The 21084-nt window shown below is 47.7% G+C and overlaps 1 protein-coding gene across 1 annotated transcript in view; it reads right to left on the minus strand.

Annotated features, from left to right (window-relative positions):
• F11R (F11 receptor) overlaps nt 1–21084 on the minus strand; it is a 346329-nt gene that overhangs the window by 205891 nt on the left and 119354 nt on the right. The window lies entirely within an intron of this gene.

Consider the following 21084-nt stretch of genomic DNA (forward strand, 5'->3'; position numbering starts at 1 on the left):
CAAGTAGTTTCAGGCTACTTTGTGGGTAGCCCAATGGTGGTTTTTGGCAGTCATCTCCTGTGCTCACTAGGATAGGCAAAAGTAGATGGTGGCCTGTTTTTCAGGTTTTCACTGCGCAATATCTGGTGATTTTGAGCGAGCAGCATGCTTTCCAGTGTCCATTCTGATGTTTCTGCTGCCAGCAATGCACAGTTATGTTGCAGGGCTTCGATGAGTGGGTTGATACATTCCACAGAATGGAATGGACCCGTCAAAGATCTGGTCAAGGGTTTGGCTGGCATTTTCTCGCCACCGGACAGGTCTCAGGCACTGGGGTTCTGCTCTCAGCAAGGCCCTCTGGTCTGCACGGCCTCTTGGACTGGGTCTGACGGGTTTTGGGTTACAGCTCTGCTGGACTGAGCTAGATCTTGGTTCTAGCACAGGGTTCTTAGCTAGAACAGCTAAACAGCTGAGCCAGGCTGTTGGATTTTGTGGTGCCCCTTGGAAGTTTAGGGGTTAGAATCAGGTTGCTTAAGATTCTGAAGGCCGGCTGAGAAGAGTTCAGCTTTTGGTATTGGGTCCCTTCTGCTTCAAAGTTCTAGAGTCTGGTTTCTGGATCTAGGTCTGGAGCCTGGATCTTCCTGCAGGGTGCTTCGTCAAGGAATCAGTTGATGAGTGGAAAGTGTGTGTCGGTGGGTCCTCAACAGTCCCTATTTATCCTTTTTTCCAAAGTGGGTGGAGAGGCTGATTGTCTATGCCCAACCCTCTAAGGATCTGATAGGTCAGAGAATTCCCTGTCCCCTGATTTGAGAAAGGAGCTGTGTGTCATGCGTCATAGTGATGCTGCCATTTACAATCTAGAGAAGAACCTCCTCCATTTGCTTTTACTTAGAAAATCTATTTTTTCCAAAAAACATATTTCCCATATGCACAACTTGTTAATATTACATATACACATCACAGATTAATTAAGGCACGTCTCTGTTCAAGTCCCATGTTCCTACGAGTTTTGGGTCACAAGACAGTTTTTTCACACTTCTGGTTGGTTACACATTTTCAGATCTGTACAATTTTTTACATATACATGCATATACCATATGGTCATACTTCTGTAATTTTTCATGTTCCTAGCACAACTACAATAGCCGCAATATTAAAAACTTTTGGGGTTCAGTCCCAGAACATCTCAGATTCCAGATTAGTTTTAAACTGAGCACATTTTTCATTTTAATAATTTCTAAATTTCATATTTTTGTCAGTTCGGAACAATATTTTAGAATTATTTTCCTTAAACATATATTTAATCCAATGTAAAATCCACATTTTCAGTGTGGCCTGCCTCCATGATCTTGGCTGAGTCAGAGAGTCACATGGCCTCCTTCCTGCCAGGGTAGTTTCTATTGACGCCCCAAATTAGCATCTCCTTTCAGCTCAAGGGAGCCCTTTGTCTGCACTCAGAGCAACAGGCCAGAGTGCTCCTCCCAGTTCCTTTTCACACCAGCCCGCGAGTTTCTTAGCAGAGCACAGGAGAACAGATTCCTTTGTTTAGGGAGGAGGTGTGGAATGTGTTTGAAGCCCAGTGTGGGAAACTATCTTTTAAACCCAATGTCTGAAATTGACTTGTCTTAAAATATAACTTACATTTTAACAAATACATCAAACTATTTCCTACTTCAAGCCTTTTTAGAATATAGTTTTGAATTGTATCCACCTCTTAGGCTTCTGATAGCAAGTCTTTCTTTGGCATAGTTTTAGTTCAATGTACAACCTTACACATGACGGGATTTAAATCGCCGGCTTCTGACAGAGGTAACGGTACTACACCCATTTTTGACAGATTTCTTCCAGCTCAACCATCCTCAAAAGTGGACTTTGTTCAGATAATATATACTTCTGTGGACATTGTATTTATGTGGATTCTCGAAGTAGAATGATGTTCAGCACCCAACAAGGAGGTTGGATCTTTTTGGGTGGTTTGTGAGCCATGATTTTTGCAATTTTGACAGCCAGGAAAAACAACGGATTTTTAAAACGGCTCTGTGCTTTCCTTTGCAATGATTTTGCTCTGTGGGCAGCCAAATGATGGGTTTTGGCAGTGGTCTCCTGTGTTCCCACTGACATAGGAAAAAGTGGATGGCGGCCCATTTTTCAGATTTTTACTGCGCACTTTCTGGTGATTTTTAGCGAGCAGCATGCTTTCCGGCGGCCATTCTGATGTTTCTGCTGCAAGCAATGCACAGTAATGTTGCAGGGCTTGGACTAGTGGGTTGAAACATCCCACAGTACCGCACGGTCTGCATTCACGGACCAAATAGAAAATGACGCTCCCACATCGGTGGCTGCATAATGCAGTAAAAACATATGCAAAAGATCGGAAACAAACGCATGACCAGGGCAAGTGCCTCCTTCATTGCAAACGGCACTGAAACTCGTGTAATATGCTGTGAAATTTTCCATGCACAATCAACAATAATATCAGCATGATTGCTTGTCACCAAAGTGTCACACAGAGAAACCAAAATCAGTCACTTCAGTAGCTACTCCATAGCACTACACATGCACATCATAGATGGCAAAATGATTAGCCACTGCACAGTATTTTGCATTCACTTTCAGTCAATGTATGTTGTAATCCCCTAAAACCTGAACGCTGTGCCTCAATAAACACAGCCATAACCGCACCCTCTGCATTTCTGTCCACAAATACACAGAGTAGCACAGTCTGTCCATACACACCACTCCCACAAACTTTGTTGCCCAATCCCTTAGTCTGCAGACCCATTTCTCTGGGAGTCATCTGCAAACGGGCGTATGTAACACGTGCCACCCTGCAACTATTGCGATATTCGCTGACTTTTCGTTTTGGGCGCGTGCATGAGTGGGAGAATAACTTTGAACCAGGGGAGCGGACGTCGTTAGTTGTGGTGGTTCTTAAAAGAATCTTTTTTTTTATATAAAGGTGCTTCCGTAGAAACACTGTTTTTGATGTTTTCATATGCAAATGTGTGTTTTCAACATTAGCTCACATCTTACAATAGGCTCTTCAGTGCAGTTTGTAGATTGCGAAACATTTCATTGCCATTGTCCGAAAAAAGACATACCATTTGTCGTGAAAAGGTGCATGTATCGCGAACCAATGTTCTAATTTTCACAGTAGAACATCCCAGCAGCACTTAAGTCATGCATGCTTCTGTTGATGAAACCCCTTCCAACCTCTGGTTGGCGACAGGAATCATTGGAATACTTCCACACTACGCTCGGGGGTATACATGAGAAAAGCACCTTGGCAGTAGGAAAAATGCGCTGCACTGCATTCATCATAATTTTCAGTTAACGGCACACAGGGGAATAAGGCATGTAACCCATAAAGAAGGCTCCAAAGTGTACGATCACTACATGTACAATTGACGAAGAGGCCAAGTGTCGACATTATAGAAGCAGTCCTCCGAAAAAGCCTGATTCGACACTACACCACACCACAAAGCGTCCAATCCCTCCAGAACCAAAATTGGCAGACATGTCTTCTTGGAGGGCATACACGCACACATCTTCCACAAAGCCATCACCCATAACGAAAACTGTACGTCTTTCCAGGTTTGCCAGCCGCTTTACACAAAGTAATGGGGAAAGTAAATGTCACCCTTTCCTGTGACGCACACCCAAAGCACCCGATTGGCCATAGTCCCATTTCCATTGGCCAGCATGCTGACAAGCGCAGAATGTGGCATGTGCCTTTCTCCAAGTACTGCTAGTCCTGCGCCCCAGTAAAGCAGGAGGAGTCCTTCCTATTGGCATGCTTTCCTCTGACGCACACCCTGAGCAGCACCGGATAGGACAATCGCTACAGTCCCATTTCCATAGGCCAGCATGGTGAGGCGCGTCAAATGTGGCATGTGCGGGATCCCAAGTACATAGATGCCGGTCCCCAGTGCAGCAGGAGCCCCTCTTCCTATTGCTGCACATCCTAAGCAACTCAATCCCCACAGTTCCATTTTCGTGGCCGCCACCAGCAAAATACCCGCATGTTGCTTTTGTGCGGGAATAACTTGCAACCGGGGTTTGGGGAGTTTGTGGTAAGGGCGACTCAAAAGGTTTTTTTTTTTTTATAGATGCTTCTACAGAAACACCTTCATTGTCCGTTTTTAGTAGCTTTTGTGTTTTCTTCTGCTCACATTAGTTCAGTAAACTCTTCACGGCATCCTCTAGACAAGCAAACAAAACTGCATTGCCAATGGGTGACAACAAAATGCAATTTTCTTGGAAAAACACTGCATTTCCACAAGTAATGAGGTAATTGTTGCAGAAGAACATTCCACGAGCGGACAAATAAAAAAAGTGTACACGCTTCTGTTGATGAGACTCCTTCCTGCGTATGGCCCGAACATCCATGAGCAGTGGCCAATGCTCTTTGCGGAATTATAGAGGAGAAAAGCACCTTCACGACATCCAGAAACTATGGACAAATCTAAGCAAGGCAGGTAACCCATATACATGCCGCTGTAATGAATGACGATAACATCTACTACTGGAAACGTGGCAAGGTCATACGGTGTTCCACAATGCGTCCACACCTTCCAAACCAAAATTGCTGTCAAAGTTTCTTTGCAAGGCATAGTTGTGCAGATCTATGACAAAGGGATCACCTACAGTCAACACAATATATTTCACCATGTTAGCCACCCTCAGTTACGCAGAGTATAATATGCAACAGTTTCACCTACCCTTCCTGTTAACCACACCCACACTGATTGGCTAATCCCCAAACTGCCATGGCAATTGGGCAAGGTGGTGTAAAGGGCAGATTTTGGCACATGCGCCTCCCAAAGTAGCATGTGGGCTGCACCCCTATAAAACTGGAGCAGTGTTTCTTCCCTTTGCACTATCTTCTCTGCAGCTCCGCTTCATTGGGTTACACGTAAATGGGCACAAAAGCATCCACCAATCGCATTGAAGCCGCCATCATCTAACACTGCCACTCCTGTACAACACTTGAACTGTACCGGTACACATTCAGAGTATAAATGTTGTGCCATTCCAAAGCACGTCCACTACAAAGTTCAATTATTCTGAAAATAAACTACACGATTTAGTGTTGGTTTAGAAGAGAAAAGAATTAAGATACAATATTTAACAAATAAAACAAGATGGCTGTGGGCTCACGGTGCTCTTGCCTTCGGTAGAGTAGCTGATAATAGTGTCCAAAATGACTCGAACGCAACGAAAAATCGAGGAATAGGTAGCCCGCTATAATCAGGATCACAAGGGTGCAAGGATGAAAGAAAATGGAGTGGAGGAACCGAAGTTCGCAACTGGCGGCCTCCTGCAGAGTCTGAGTCCTACAGAGCAGGGCCCGCCACTGCCGCTGATAACAGAGGGAGGACCTAGAAACCCCAGCACAGAGCCGTTGGCACCAAGCCACTGCACAGGAGGAAGAACGTACACTGGCACCCTTATGCACCGGCAAAAATATGGCCCGTTACCTCCCAGCCACAAATGAACGAAGCGCGCTCTGGTGAGGGGGGAGCTGCGGAAAGGGGAGTGCCAGCACCCTCACCAGCGTTAGCCCTCAGGGGTGGCTCTGGCAGCAAACGCTGCAGCCAGAAGGTGCTTGACCCCACCGGCAACCCAAGCAGAGCAGGACACTGAGCGTTCCATGCCCGGAAACCGAACACCCCGCAGCGAGGACGGAAACATGCCAACGGGCAAGGGCAGCCTCCACGAGAGCGGCACCTTCATCTGGTGGTAGCGCCAATAAGTACGGCCAGACTGAGCCGGCGACTGCATGCAAGTAAGTGCACGAGGGGGGTGTCTGGAAACCCGACAGGGGGCGGTGGGGGGCAACAACTTTGAGCACCACCAGCGGTGCGCCGAATATCCCAGCACGCAGGCACCCCGCTGGCCCAACAATCATAGTCCCCAACACGCCCCCCCACACCCTTAGAACAAAGATAATTTGCCAAGGAAGGACATGGGGGTGGTGGGCCTGAGGAACTGAGGTGTGCCCGACTCACCTGCCTGAAGCACTTGGAGGCGCCCTCGCATACAAAGAGGCACCTCCTTCCACAACACGAACAGGCAAGGCCCGGCAAGCACCGAGCCCTAGTGTGGCCCTCACGGCTCACAGTATGTGTGCACTCACTCAGGCGCAGCTCCTCTGACAAGTGGCACGGATCAGTAAACAGTACTAACCCCACGGGAAGATTGTGCCCAAGGAGAAAATCCATCGCTGGCAACGACTACACCTGCATGGGACTGGGGGCCCTGTACACAGCATATGCCGCACCCCCATACGGCAGCACAGCGGAGCCATCGCATTGGTCAGCGCAACAACTTGGAAGCACACAGTGATGCCCCAACCCTCAGCAAGGGGCTGTGTCCCCTGCCAACAACAGCGACTAACTGTGGTAGACAGAGCTGTAGCAGAGCCCGCACCACCCGGAAGTGAGCACACTATGTGGCACACCATACCTGGTCTGAACACGGCAGCTCCGTAACAGCCTCTGCAACGTGGGCAGGCAGCACCACTGGAGGACGCATTCGACTACCCTACAGAGCGCTAAGGGGACCCCGCACCCAATAAGGCGTTGCAACTTCACAGAACAGCACTGAGGACCCACCTCTCCATCTACCTTCCCCTAGCAGAACCCGGGGATTCCTACAGCCCAAAAAAGGCGCAGAGGCAGACCTGAAGGCAGTGGGCACCAGTGATGGACCCATAAGGCTCGCAGGTGCCCCAGTGAGTAAACAAGCCCTGCAAACCCCACATTCATGACAGCCAACACACAGGGTGCAGCTAGCCTGAAGTGAGAGGAGCCAGCAGCACCACCCACAGGAGCCATAGTCGCACTGCGATTCCAGTGGGGACACACACCTGGGCACAGAAATCAGGCTAGCCCAAGCACAGCGGACATAAGATTCATACACCAAGGCAGATAATAAGCGAAGTGAGGTACCCCCTCCCACCGGGCAAGGCGCTCCAAGTGTGGCATAAGGAAGCCAACCGGAAGGGCATGCACCAAGGGGACCATAATCCAAATCTGGAGGACCCACCACAACCCGTGCAATACAGTCTACCAAGGAGGTCTAACCGTAATAAAACAAAAATGGACGTCCAGTCTCAACTCCAGGCCACACTGGCAGAAATGCGAATAATAGGGCAACAGACCCAAGAGACAAATACCACCAGGCTGGACATTAAAAAGAGACCTGCAAGACGTACAGACCAGCCTGGTCGCCCAGGCGGAGAGAATCACGGACCATGTACAGCAAATAAGCACAATTGAAGACAATCGGACAACCATGTCAACAGAGCTTGATGGGCCCATCTGGGAAGTGCAACTGGTGGAAAAAAATTGATTAAGAAAATCGCTCCCGACATCATAACCTACGGGTGGTCGGTCTCCCTGAGAACGCTGAAGGGCCAAACTTGGAAACCATCTTCCTGCTCGACACTCTGACGATAGATGCAATGCCCTCACCATCGAGAGGGTGCACTGGGCAGATGGAGAAACCACCACAAAATGAAGGTCGAAGGATCATAACCATGCACCTCCTCAATTTCCAACACAAGATGGTCATTCTAAAAGCTTACAGAGCAGCGTGCCCCATCCAAGTCGTAGAGGCAGACATAAGGATATAGAACTATTCTATGAAGTCTCCAGACGGCGCAAGGGCTTCAACCCGATCTTTGAGGCATCGGACCACCAACACTACCTAAAATTCCCAGCAGTTTGGTGCTTTCAGCTGGATAAACAGAGGCTTGCATTCAACGACCCTGAATCGGCATGACGCTTTCTCCAGCAACGTGACCTGGTCCCCTCCGACTTTGAAAAAACACCACCAGAGGGCCAACGACCAGACTACCACCCCTTGTCCAGCCTAGAGCAACAACAAACGGTATCAGGTAATAATATCGCCACATATATGGTCGCCGTAAATAATATCACCGGGAAAATGTTGTGGCGATATTATTTGAGTGACCATATATATGGCGACAGGGGCAAAAACATTTTTTTAAAAAAAATAAAATTTGGGGGTTGCGGGGGTGTCCCCCGCATGTTCCATGCAATAATGTCGCCACAAAAAAAAACGACCATTTTTCGGCGATATTTTTGTGGCGACATTATTACATGGAACCCAACAAACTAGAAAGTGGAACAAAGGGGGCAGAAGGCCCAAAGTCTAAGGGTCAACCCGCAGATAACAGCGATATAAAAGCACTGAGACGCACAGCACTACTACAAACTCCTCTGTGTGTCAAACGGCAGCAATGTTCAGACACCCTGGATCCTTGCCTCCGACGTAATGCCCTTACCTTCATAAGACCAGCGATCAGCAAAGACCTGACCCTTGACAGCAGCTCCTATCCAGCCGAGGCAGCCCGGCGCCCCGAGGGAGCATATGGCTGTGAGAAGTACCCCAAGTGGAGTGCGGCAGCAGGGGACCAACCTACACACTGCCACCCCTATTCCCCCTGTGAAGGTACAGCTGCCATGTGTTGGGTGTAGGTGGTTAGACAGACCAACCCAACGTTTCAGTTATGTTTTTATTTCAAGGTTTAAACAGTGCTCACATTTGAGCCCATGCGTGAATTTTGCTCCCACCAGTAGACGAGGTCAGTGCCCCTCTATTACCAATGCGTCCACAACAGTTACTAAGCCAGACAACAACAAAAAAAAAATGCTGAACAAGATGCGAGACCTCCAGGGGGATATGGAATTCCTCCAGGAAGCCCACTTAGGGGAAATAGAGTCCAGAAAACTGCAATGGGGGTGGGTGCAAACGCCAATACACTCACCGCACCTTGGGAAAAGGGACGTATACATTCTCATACACAAACTGCTCCCATTCCAAATCAAACATGTCTGTGCAGACAAAGAGGGCAGGTATAAACTGGCCCTGGGCCTACTCCACCAACACCCATTCACACTGCTCAACATGTATGCCGCCACCACGGACACCCCATCAATCTTCGCTCGCACATTTGTGGCATGTGCCCAATACATGGGCAATATTACACTAATAGGAGGGGACCTCAACATAGCCCTAGACCCCCACATCTCGACCGCCAAGGCATAGCCGGGGGGACGCCTGCCACTCTGAAGGAACAGACCTCTGCCTAAAAAATATCTGGAGAAGTACACACAGGCAGAGCCAAGACTACACTTTCCACTCACACCCGCACCTGCACCTGCACGATAGCTACTCACGGCTTGACTACTGGCTGACTGTTAGGAAAGATTTCTTAATTGTGGGCAATTTTCCTTCCATGTGGCAACCCCTAAACGTTTTGCTGTTTTCACCATGATCTAGACTTTGCCAGAGAAGTGCAGCCTTCTGCCGCCCTCCTCTGGGCTTTCGCTCCATTCTTACGGGGAAGCTGACATGCCCTTAAGACAGTCAGTACCAGGAAACATTGCTTTCCGTAGTTCTTTTATCATGTTGCAGCTTTCGTGCAACATGGCACAAGAGGGCACTGTAAGCTAAGTTACTGCTCTCTTGGGTCTCTAGTCTTCTACAGGCCCTAGACACTCTCTTTGGATTGTTAAAGAACAGTGCAAGTGAAACACGGACAGTACTGGTGGCAGCGATCGTTTCTTTGTGTTTTGAGCTCCTTTTGGCTGTTTAAGCGCGTTTCTCGCGCTTAGCCCAAAATGGTGGCCTGGCTTCCAAAATGGCCAGGCCACGAGGCTCTTTGTCCTGTCCACTTACCGTCTTGCCCCCTTCACCTTCCCCAGGTCGAGCCGACCCGGGGCCTTCCTTATTTGGGCATGTACTTTCCTGTGAAACACAGATGCTTTTGCAGGCTTCTACAGGCCTTGTGTGAGAATGCCTGGGACCACTGTGGTCCGTGATAGGTCCACGTATGGTGCGAGTGTTTTGTGAGCAGATCTCCCATTGGGTCCCCTCCGTTTTGGCGCGAAGGGAACCGTGGATAAGAGGAGGCTGGAAACACCACTACCATGTCGATCTCCTGAGTTCTCACGAACGAAGGAATACAGGAGCCAAGTATCCTGCAACTACGAGGCTGAACCGAGGAATCGCTGGTGACCCGCTGAAGGACTGCTCCTCTGCACTGCTGTCGCTTTGTGAAACCCTTTCTACCTCGGATCGAACGAGAAGGCCGGTACTGGTACTTCTGAGTCCAACTGGGAACAACTATTCTCAGCATCTTCACCATCTCCTGCACGTAAGTCTTCGGAAGTGTCCCTGGGCCATCCAGTGGACTGACCAGCCTACCCAGGAGACTTGCTCTATAAACGCCGTGAGGTTGCTGCTGTATTACGAGTCCTTGCCACTCTCACACGATTCGTACACTTGGCATTCCCAGGTCTGAAGTGAGCAGTGTGTAAACAAAAAGGATGTACCCTTCCTAGTGGACAAAACTCAAGGCTATAGTACTTTACTGGTACAGGAGTGTGGTCCTGTCCACAGATTAGTGTGTAGGTTGGTCCATTAAGTGGTAGATCCGAACCTGAGGACAAAGGTATATTAACCTCTCACTGAGCTAAGACAAACCAGAGTAGCAAACAAGAGTTTTATTTGCTAATCATATAGGCAAGTATTCATTACATAAAAAGATATTGAAAAAATGCAACATACATAAATGAAAGGTTAAGACAACATATGATACCATCAATAAAAATTCAAAAAGAAGAACAGAAGTGCAGTGTTTACAACAAAGTCAACAAGGAATACTGTATTAACAATATACAGATCAATCTTGAGCAAAGGTTTTTTACTTATTTTCTTGCATAATAGTGTACCAATTTATGTGGACACATAGGTCCTTTGTGAATAAATCCCAAGGTCAGAAATTTCTTAAGGGTATCCTTGTTAATGGAAAGTTACTTAGTCAGGTATTACTTTCCAGCAAAATGTATTTCCAGGGTCCTATGGAGAATAAGATATCTTGATAGCCAATTTGACAGAGACTGAATGAACAGGGTCTGATTCAGACGGGAACAATTGCATGTGGCTGTTCCCGGATTGACACGTTTCGGCGGAAGTGCATTAAGGTAGCGTCCGCCTTCATCAGGGCTCCGTAGGGGTGACCCTGCAGTGGGTATAGAGAGCTTCAGTGAGTAATTTTACAAGGGTGCCAATAGTCATTTGGCATAAGTGACAAAATGTATGTTCTCTCAAGCACCAAGGCGGTGGCTTACCTGCCGGTGCTGTAATCCCAAAAACCCGGTCTTCGATCACCGAAGGGCAAAAAAACTGGGCAAAGGAGGGTACTCAAATGGGTCCTGCTGGAAGGAGGGCTGGCCCAGGGCAGTAGTCGTAGTGTAGAGCGTTGTTCTGCGCAAGGGACAAAAATGGAGGTAAAAATTACTGAGGGTGTTGTATGGACCTCACTAATGGCTGCAGTGGCTTGCGGGCAAGTGCCGATGCAGGGTAGAGTAAATGCATAAAACAGGTACCTGCAAGTTAGCAAGTGAAAGTTCACTTGTTAGTTGGTGAGCTGGGATGGAAGCGCAGAAATTCTTCATCAGCATCAGGCGTGATTTCTGCGAATAGTCCTAGGGAGAACCCTGGACAGAGGAAGAGAAGAGCAGCCCAGGGTGAGGTGGGGAGCCAAGGCAACCTGGTCAGTAGATATTGGGCGTATGGGCTTCATGCACTGTCCAAGTGTAGGACCTTAGAACAAGGTGCGGGGTAATATCTCTAGCACGTACATAAATAGTGACTAACAGTGGATGTTAGTACCGTTAGTGTCATAGTATACAACAGAGAGGGAATTTAAACCCTCCCTCTAGTGTCCCTATTGCGCTTGTAGGGGAAACCCTTGTGGCCGTGAGTGCAGAACAATAATGTTGGCTAGAGTGATCTGTGATCAGGCCAGGTCTCGCACCCGAGGTGTGCTAGTAGGCGAGCAGACATCCTGTAACTTCTAACAGCAGGCTTACCTAGCGGAGCGGCTCGAACAGTCCAGTCGCGCGCAGTGAAGAACGCTGTCTGACTGGAAGGAGGCCGCGAGTGCGCGTTGCAAGTGAAAGCGCGGGCGCTGGGTGCCATTATGGAAGAATACGGCGTCCATAGCAACTGCACGTGCGCGGGGCCTGAGGCTCTGTGACGCTAACCAATCCCCTGCAGACACGGAAGCATTGTCCTGCAGGGATGGAGGCGCGCGTTCCCGTTTGTTGTGCTAATGGTAACCACGGGAACTAGCGACGGCGCTCAGCTGCTGTCGCTGCAAACCTGCTCGTAGAGCAGCTTGGACTCATCCCACAGGGCTGATACAGGTGAAGTTGAGAAGTGTGAGAAGTGGGGCTGAGGGACAGGATAGGTGGTAACATGGCACGTGGGCCGAAGACCTCATGTGCGTGGTACCAGTGCCCCAAAGCGTGTTGTGAGAGATGTGCTCGCATGCATGTCCAGGGGCACTGAGGGGGCCCAAGGGGGGGGAGGGGGGCACAGATGCGCATATACTGCTGCGCGACAACCAGGGATGTGTGGGGGTGGTGTATGGGGATGCCAGGCAAGATACATAGTGAGGTGGCATACAACAGGCTAATCATGGAATTTTACATTTAAATACAGGGCTGAAAAATCTCATTCAGACCGTGGTGGTATGTGTCCAGGCGGTGGATCCATCTGGATTCTTTTTTAAGAAGGCTATGTTGTATATCCGCCCCGCCTTTCACTTTTTCCACCACCCACCACAGGATATCGTTGGGGGTGTGATTCATCATAAGGTAGTGCTCCACTCGGGGTGGCTGTCAGGTTCTTAAATCTGATTTAGGAGCGGTGTTCTGAGATCCACGTGTTGACAGCCCGGGTTGTTTGGCCTATGTATCTGAGGCCACATGGACACTCAATGCAATAGATCACATTGGAACTTTTGCAATTGGACAAATCTTTTAGGGTCCATTGTCGTGCACCAATGGAAAAAGATTTTATCTTCTTTGTAAATTTACACGCGACACAGCTGCCACATTGGTGCTGACCTTGTAGGGGTCGGAGTGTGCGGGAACTGCCGCATGTGGTATCTGGTTGGTAAAGAGAATGTACCAGATGCTCTTTAATATTTTTGGCGTGTTTGAAGGCGAACCTCGGGAGTTGTTCATCAGGTAGGTTCAGACGTGCTATATGCCAATGTTTCTTAATGATTTTCTTCAATTGCGCCGTGTGTGCACCAAACGTGACCACGCAAGTCAAACGGGTCTCGATTGGCTGGTGATCTTCCCGTGTTGGATGGATGAGGATATCCCGATTTGTATACCGGGCTCGTTTCTTGGCCTGTGCAAGTTGTTTCTTGGGGTAGCCTCTAGCTCGCAGACGAGCAGTGAGGTCTTCCGAGTGTCACTTGTAGTTCACAACCGAGGTACAATTCCTCCGGAAGTGAGCAGTGTACATTGGGCTGAAATACACACGGCCGCTCCGTTGCCCTGCTGTGGTAACAAACTGTGCGGGATCACTGCGTTTGAGACATCCTCAACTATAACTTCTGCTGCCGCGGAATCTACATGACGCCGAGACGTCCCCTGCTCGTATCTGAACCTGCCAGCACTGAAACTGACGCAGAGAAGCCTGGGTCTGCCTGCATCGGGGACCGGTGAGAAGCATCGCTAGGAACTGGTCACCCTCCTGCAGTAGCCCATAGCTTTTCCGGCTGTGTCAAACAGCACGCCTTTCCGTACTCGCGCTCTGCTTCTGCCCACAGTGGAGGCTGCGCTTGAGTCGCGGAGCTCTGTTCATCTTCATTTGTTCACCGAACTGAACTGCCCGATTCCCTCGAGGAGACTCCCCTTGGCCTGTTGGCACCCGCGTGTGCAGGTACTTTTGAGCACAAGGCTCCACTCTTCGTAGGGCTTGGACTTCCTTCTAGTTAGGTGCCTCTGAAGGCGGACTGGGTCTAACTATTATTCGCACTGCCTGTTTTCCTCCCCATCTAGGTGGTCTACACATTTAGTGCGTCTAACTCGTTAGACTCGTTGGTAATTGTATATATATTGTACTTGATTGTGATGTGTTGGTTTACTTGAGTTTTATTGTGATTTCTCGCTACGGTCAATGTTACAAAGGCCTTGTAATAAATGTGTCTATATTTTTAATATAAACACCTGCTTGGAGTAATTTGTAAGTGTCCTTGCTTTGTGTTCATTGCGGGCTTTCAGTCACCCTCACCCCTCTTGAGACCTAGTCTTGACCGCCGCGATCGCTACCTTCATTGTTCTGGCTTGTCCAGAGGTTACCCTGTTCCAAGAAACTAGGCTGGCCTTCTGAACCTCTGCCCCTCCAGGACAGAGTTCAGAAATCCATCTTAACACTGACCCCAGTCAACACACTCCACCTAGTCACAGAATGCACGATCCTCCCATCCACCCTTTCTGATCATCCTCCGGTCCTACTGCGTATCACACTCCCAAGCACAGTACGTAGACCCCCTTCTTGGCGATTAAATCTGAGTATTCTACAGTACCCAGAACTCTGTGCAACTCGCAGACAACGCCGAAGGATTCTGGGAACTCAATCTAGTGCAAGGTTACACAACATACGAGTGATGGGACACTGTTAAAGCCTTCTTACATGGACAATGCATCTCGCACTGGGCACACAAATGTAAAGCGTGGGGGGGGACGCAGAAACCCAGCTAACAGCAGTACTTAAAGGGTAGAAAGGTGTCAAAGAGCTAAGAAAATTGAGGGCAAAGATGAGACAAGTAAATACGAAAAGGGCCTAGAAATCATATACTAGCTGGTCACAAGCGACAAGCCGATACAGCTGATGGCCGAGCTCTAAAGCAGAGACAAGCCGTGCAAACCATTGCCTCAATCAGGGATAAAACAGGCAACGACAGAATTAATGTTTGATTCGCCGAATTCCATCAAGATCTTTACACAGCATCAGATGCATGCACAGCTCCGGACAGTGTTACTTTTTTAGACGCCATAGTGATACCAACGATCCCACCAGACCACAAGGTAGCACTAGAAGCCTGTATCACGGGATCTGAAATGACAAGCGCTATAGCGGTACTCTCGGTCGGGAAAGCATCGGGCCCAGATGGGGTTCTCATTGACCTCTACAAAAACATGGAGTAAGAGATGGTGCGAGACTGGAAGAGGTATTTAACGGGGCAGTTTCAAAGGGCCGGCTACCGTGATCAATGCTTGCAGCAAAGATAATAGTATTTCACAAAGGCGGGAGGGAGCTGGAACTCTGTGGCTCCTACAGGCCTATTTCTCTGATCAATGCAGACGCCAAGATACTGGTGAAGTGTCTGGCACGGCTTCTGCACCCGATCGCTGGTGATAGAGACCCAGAAGATGATATATTGGCAGTAGACTCAGAAAAGGTGTTCCACAAGGTGCAGTGGGAAGTTATATTCCGGGTCCTGCCCTGAAATGGCTTTCCCCTTCACCTTGTCCAGCTGAGCAAACTATTATACACTGGTGGCCCGACCGCCTCAGTAGTCACAAACGGCATTAAATCCCCTGCATTCAACCTAAAATCAGGCACACGCCAAGGGTGCCCACTATAGCTCTTGCTGTACAGCCTCTCCATTGAACCAATATCGATTCAACTCTGAGCGGATGATGACTGGGCGGGCATACGGCAGGACGGAGAGGAACACTGTGTGTCCCTTTATGCAGAGGACATACTGCTTTACATAAGCCAGGGCCTCACCTCTCTTCCACATACTCGAGCGATTGTGTTAAAGATTGGCCCGATGGCTGGATACCTTTACAACTGGAGCAAATGGGAGGCCATGCCCCTTCGACAAGACATCCCTTGGGATCCCGGGGGGGGCTGGCCCTATTCACACTCCAAAGAAAGCACATTAAATATCTGAGTATAAACTTAAGCGCTGCACTAGACTCCGGGACCTAAACTACCCACAGACGTCAAGAACATCTGCCATGACCTACGCAGAGGAGATGCTCTTGCCCTCTCCCTGACAGGGAGGATAAATGCGCTAAAAATTAACTTGTTCCCCAACCTAATCTATATTGTGATGATGATGCCAGTCAGCCCCCCGCCCAAGCCAATGAAGGACGTAGACAAAGAAATTGCTATAGATATCTGGCAAGGGAAGAAGATGCGAATCCGCTGCCAAGTCAAACGGCGGTCCTCGCGGCACCTTCTGTGAGAGTCTATTATCAATCGGCCCAGATCTGCTAGATGAAGCGATGGCTATACCCAACTGATGACTCAAGCTGGAGGGCAATGGAAATGGCCCTATTAAAACCACTAACCCCAATCAAAACTATGGCCATACCCCGAAGAGGATCCCGGCAGATGTTAAAAAGTACCCGATTATTGGGCCAACTATTGCTCAATGGCATACACTGAGGGGCGCACGTGGGGTATCTACCCAGTACACACCATTATGTAGCACAGAAAGTACATCACAACCAAGAGCAGAAATGGGCAGTCATTAGGCTGATGTATATTAGCGATGAGGTGATGCTCTTGCATTTCCAAGCTGCACCCATTAAACTAGGACTCGACCGAGGAGACTGGCTAACTTACCAAACGATACAGGCCACAATATTCGGCCACACGACACAAACCTCCCGTCTCCAAGCCCCGGCACCATGTGAGAAGGCGATGGAACACCACCTAGAATCCTTCCCACATCTCCGTACCATATACTTGATGGCAATCCCCAGTAATCTAGGCAGGAACCACACACTGGCGATGGGATGGTCCGAGGACCTACGGGCCCAAATCTGGATACCAGATACCCTTGAATACTACGCAGCAATCCCGTTCACCTCAGTGAATCTCAAATCGAGAAACGCAATACAGAAATCCTGCAAAGACTATATCACACCCCAGCCAAACTTCACAAGATGGGGATACCCACGTCCAATGAATACTGGAGAGGTTGCGTCACAATGGGTACAATGCGACATATAATGTGTCAATGCCCCAACATCACATCCTACAGGCAGGGAGTACACAAGTAAGTAACAGACATTAAAGGGGCTGAGGTCACCTTCACACCCGAGGTTATGCTACTGGGGGCTGACGAATGGCACACAGACTCCTTAATCCGCAAACTTATTAGCCTCATCCTGTTCACGGCAAGGAAACTCCTGGGCATCCACTGGAAAGCTAAACCCCCACCCTCGGCTATCGAGTGGCCACACTCCTCTCCAAGACATGCCAATCAGAAGGAGTGGCATTTACAAGGCAATCGATGCAGAATCCGACCACCGCGATCAGATTCCAGGAAATTATCGAACCGTACTATACAATAAAAGGGGATGTATGGGAAGATATCTCACACTATGGGACAGTCCCACCACTAAACAAGGCGCCAAGTAAGTACCATCCTGTAGCATGGTAACATCTGCTGCTACATGAGTCTGGAATCTGGAGGGATTCTGGAAGGAGAATGTGAAGGTGGAGAGGAGGACAGAGAGAAGAGACGGTTGGAGAGACTGAAGCATCTTCCTTCAGAGACTCCTCTCATATCCCCTTTTATATATCTATATCTTAATATCTAAGTGTAACAATAAATATTTTATTAATTATAACACTTGCCCCTCATTTATACTACATGTGGCGACGAGGATGGGATACAGTAACTGTTGGAGTGAAGAGAAGTGAAGAGAAGAAATTGAAGCCTGCAGGTGAGCGTGAAAGATCCCTGCCCCCAGCCCTCCATGCATAATTAAGGAATTGGGCAAGCCTATCCATAACGAGCAAGTCACTGTGTTTGTTATATTTACTGAGTTTAACTCACGATTGCAGTTGGGGATACGCGCGAGCGTCTTTAGCAGCGTATTGAAAATAAACACTGCCCTGAGCTGATCGCGAGCTCGCAGTGTAAAGCTTCCCCGAGCTGATCGCGAGCTCGCAGTGTAAAGCTTTCCGCTTTAAAGAAAAGGACCCGCAATGTCGTGACGTACGTTGCGTGCGGGCGGCCATTTTAAGTTGCATAAACAAAACGGTTGCAGCTATGGTGATTGCAGTAACAAGGCCCAAACTTCATGGATAGATTTTGAGCGTCTGAAAGAATTAAATGGAACGAATTTAATTTATAACTGCTAAGCGGGTGGCAGCGCTAATTTAGACTAAAAAAAAAAAAAAAAACATTTATTTTTGTAAATGAGGATCGAGTGGTCTGCTCCTACTCGTCTCAGTATCAACTCAGTAGGGAGCAGTAAGGACATACAATAATTGGGATTATATGATAAGTTAACCTACACTCATAAAAGCCTACAGCAATCATTAGCAACAGAGGAGCAGGTGATCAGTCCGCAGCTGGCAATATGACAATGCACACTGTCCCACCACCAGCCATGTTTCTGCTTGAAGCTTGAAAACCTAATTTGCCATGGAAGAGATGGTTGAAGTCATTCGAGCACTATGCTTCAGTGATTTGTGGAACAAACTACAGTGCGGAGAGAAAAAAGTCACTGTTACTTCATTGTTTGGGACCAGCAGGACAAGAAAAGTATGAGGACTTGCCAAACTTACCCGATGATGAAGGGGATATGAATGAATATGAAAAATATGTTGCCAAATTGAATAAACACTATGAAGAGAAATTGAGTACAATCTTGGAAAGATATACGTTTGGTAAGAGGTCGCAAGAAAGTGGAGAGAGTGTGGAACAATTTATAACTGTCATGAGAAAGTTAGCAAAGAATTGCAAATTTGGGCCACAATTAGATGAAAGACTCAGATCAATTCATGCTGGAGTATAATAGTGCTAAAATTAGAGAGAGACTTTGGGCTGAAGACGATCCCGATTTGGATGTAGTACTGCGTACAGCCAAAGAGGTTGAACATATGAAGAATTGTGTCAAAACGCTTGAGGATAGAGTGACGAATACCACTCTGAAGCCAGAAAATCCGATTAATGCAATTCAAATGACAAAAGTTGACAATGGGTACAACCAAAATGCTGGAATGAAACGGAAGGAGGAGCCCAAGAAGCAAAGCACTTACAGATACAGTTTTACAAAGGTAGCGGGCACCCCTCTCTCGCAAGAACAGACATGATAACCTGTTCAGTGGTTATTAACCACTTGAGAGTTCGCAGCCACTGCTTTTACTCACTGTGCCTTTCACAGATGGGTAATATCCATTTGCATATCAGTCTTTGTCCTGCCCAGGGGCAGTCCAGCACCGAAATACAATGGCAATTCCAATCTGAACGAGAGTACCACCAGCAACCCCATACACGTGTTTCACCCTTGTTGGGGATCATCAGTGAGGTGAAGCTGATGCCTCTCTAAGCACAGTGAGAGGGAGACCACGTCTGGTTGCCCCCAGGGGACCTAGGGTTACCAATCCCAGGTTCCTTAAAAAATAGTTTTACAAAAGGTAGCGGGCGCCCCTCTCTCGCAAGAACAGACATGATCACCTGTTCAGTGGTTATTAACCACTTGAGAGTTCGCAGCCACTTACAGATACAGTAATGATGTAAAAAGTAGAGGAGTTACACGTGGTTATGGAGGATACAACAGTGGATGGTTCATGAGTAATAGACACCCTCAAATGAGCCAGAGAGGCAGAGGAAGGATTAGGACATGCTTTAGGTGTGATAGTCCCATGCACTGGGCTAACAGTCCCGAGTGTCCGGCTATCCACATTATATGCAAAAACTGCAATGGAAGAGGCCATATGGCCAAATGTTGTACGGTTGATAAAGGAAGCATGAATTGGATTGGAGGTCCAGAGGAATATGAGGAGGAAGAATGTGTCTTTGCTGTTAGTGATAATGAGAATGGAATGGAACTGGAGAGCCCCAAAACCATCATTAAGATAAATGATGCTCCAGTGAGGATGACGACGGATTCAGGAGCGAAATATACGTTGCTTCCTGAAAAGATATGGAGAAGAATTGGTCCAAGATGGCTTAATGAATCAGACATTAATCCAAGTGCTTATGGTGGCGTGAAAATAGATATTATTGGATGGTTTGAAGCAAAATTAGCCTTCAATGATAGAACTACCAAAGGGAAAGTCTATGTATCAAGAAAAGGAACAACGCCTTTACTTAGCTGGACACATCAAGCATGGCTAAAGGTTAGAATGGATGCCAGTGCTGAGCAGTCCATCTATGTGATTGAATCCAATGAGATGTCTACAGAAGAAGTGAAGAAGGAAGTGTTCAAGGATGAAATAGGCTGTGCAAAAGGGATTATGCACAGAATACAGCTCAAAAGGAATTGTAAGCCAGTTGCACAGAAGCTGAGGAATGTGCCTTTAGCAATGAGAGATGAGGTCAAAAGGGAATTGAGGAAACTGGAAGAACAGGATATAATCGAAAAGATTGATGCTTCAGAGTGGGTATCACCATTAGTAGTGGTGAGGAAAAGCTCTGGAAAAGTAAGAGTGTGTATAGACCTTAGAGAACTGAACAAGTGCATCATCCCTGAGAGACATCCACTTCCCAACATTCAAGAACTGTTATCAATGATGGGGTCAGCAAAAGTGTTTTCGACCTTAGATCTTACTTCAGCATATCACCAGATTCGTCTGCACGAAGACTCAAGGCATCTGACAGCGTTTATAACCCCGGAGGGTTTGTATCAATATAAGAGAATGCCGTTTGGTCTTATATCAGCAGCTTCGGTGTTTCAGAAGACCATGCACCACATTTTTGATGGTGATGAGGGCATTATTTTCTTTCAAGATGATATTCTTATATTTGCCAAAGATCAAGCAGAGCATGATAAAATTCTGGATGGAGCATTAAGGAAGTTAAATAAAATGGGAATGACATTGAGTAAAGAGAAATCAAAGATCCATAGGAAACAAATTGAATACTTAGGCCATGTTATATCAGAGCAAGGGACTACACCCAAGCCGGATTTAATGTTTGCGATCAATAATATGGCGACACCTAGCAACAAAGAAGAATTGAGAACATTCTTGGGAATGGCTGAATACCATTCTAAGTACGTTAGAAGGTTTGCTGATCACACGGCTGTATTGAGGGATCTCACTAGGATAAATGTCAAATATGAATGGAATGAAAACTGCGAGAAGGAATTCAATTACATAAAGAGTGCTCTGACAACTGCACCGGCGCTGAAGAACTTTGTAAGGGGACAGCGAACGGTTATCACTACAGATGCCAGTAATGTGGGTCTGGGTGCAGTGTTGGCGCAACTACATAATGGAGAGAAGGTA

Source organism: Ambystoma mexicanum, chromosome 1p (assembly GCF_040938575.1).
Source record: "Ambystoma mexicanum isolate Mex_15411 chromosome 1p, UKY_AmexF1_1, whole genome shotgun sequence".
In the NCBI taxonomy this organism is placed as follows: Eukaryota; Metazoa; Chordata; class Amphibia; order Caudata; family Ambystomatidae; genus Ambystoma; species Ambystoma mexicanum.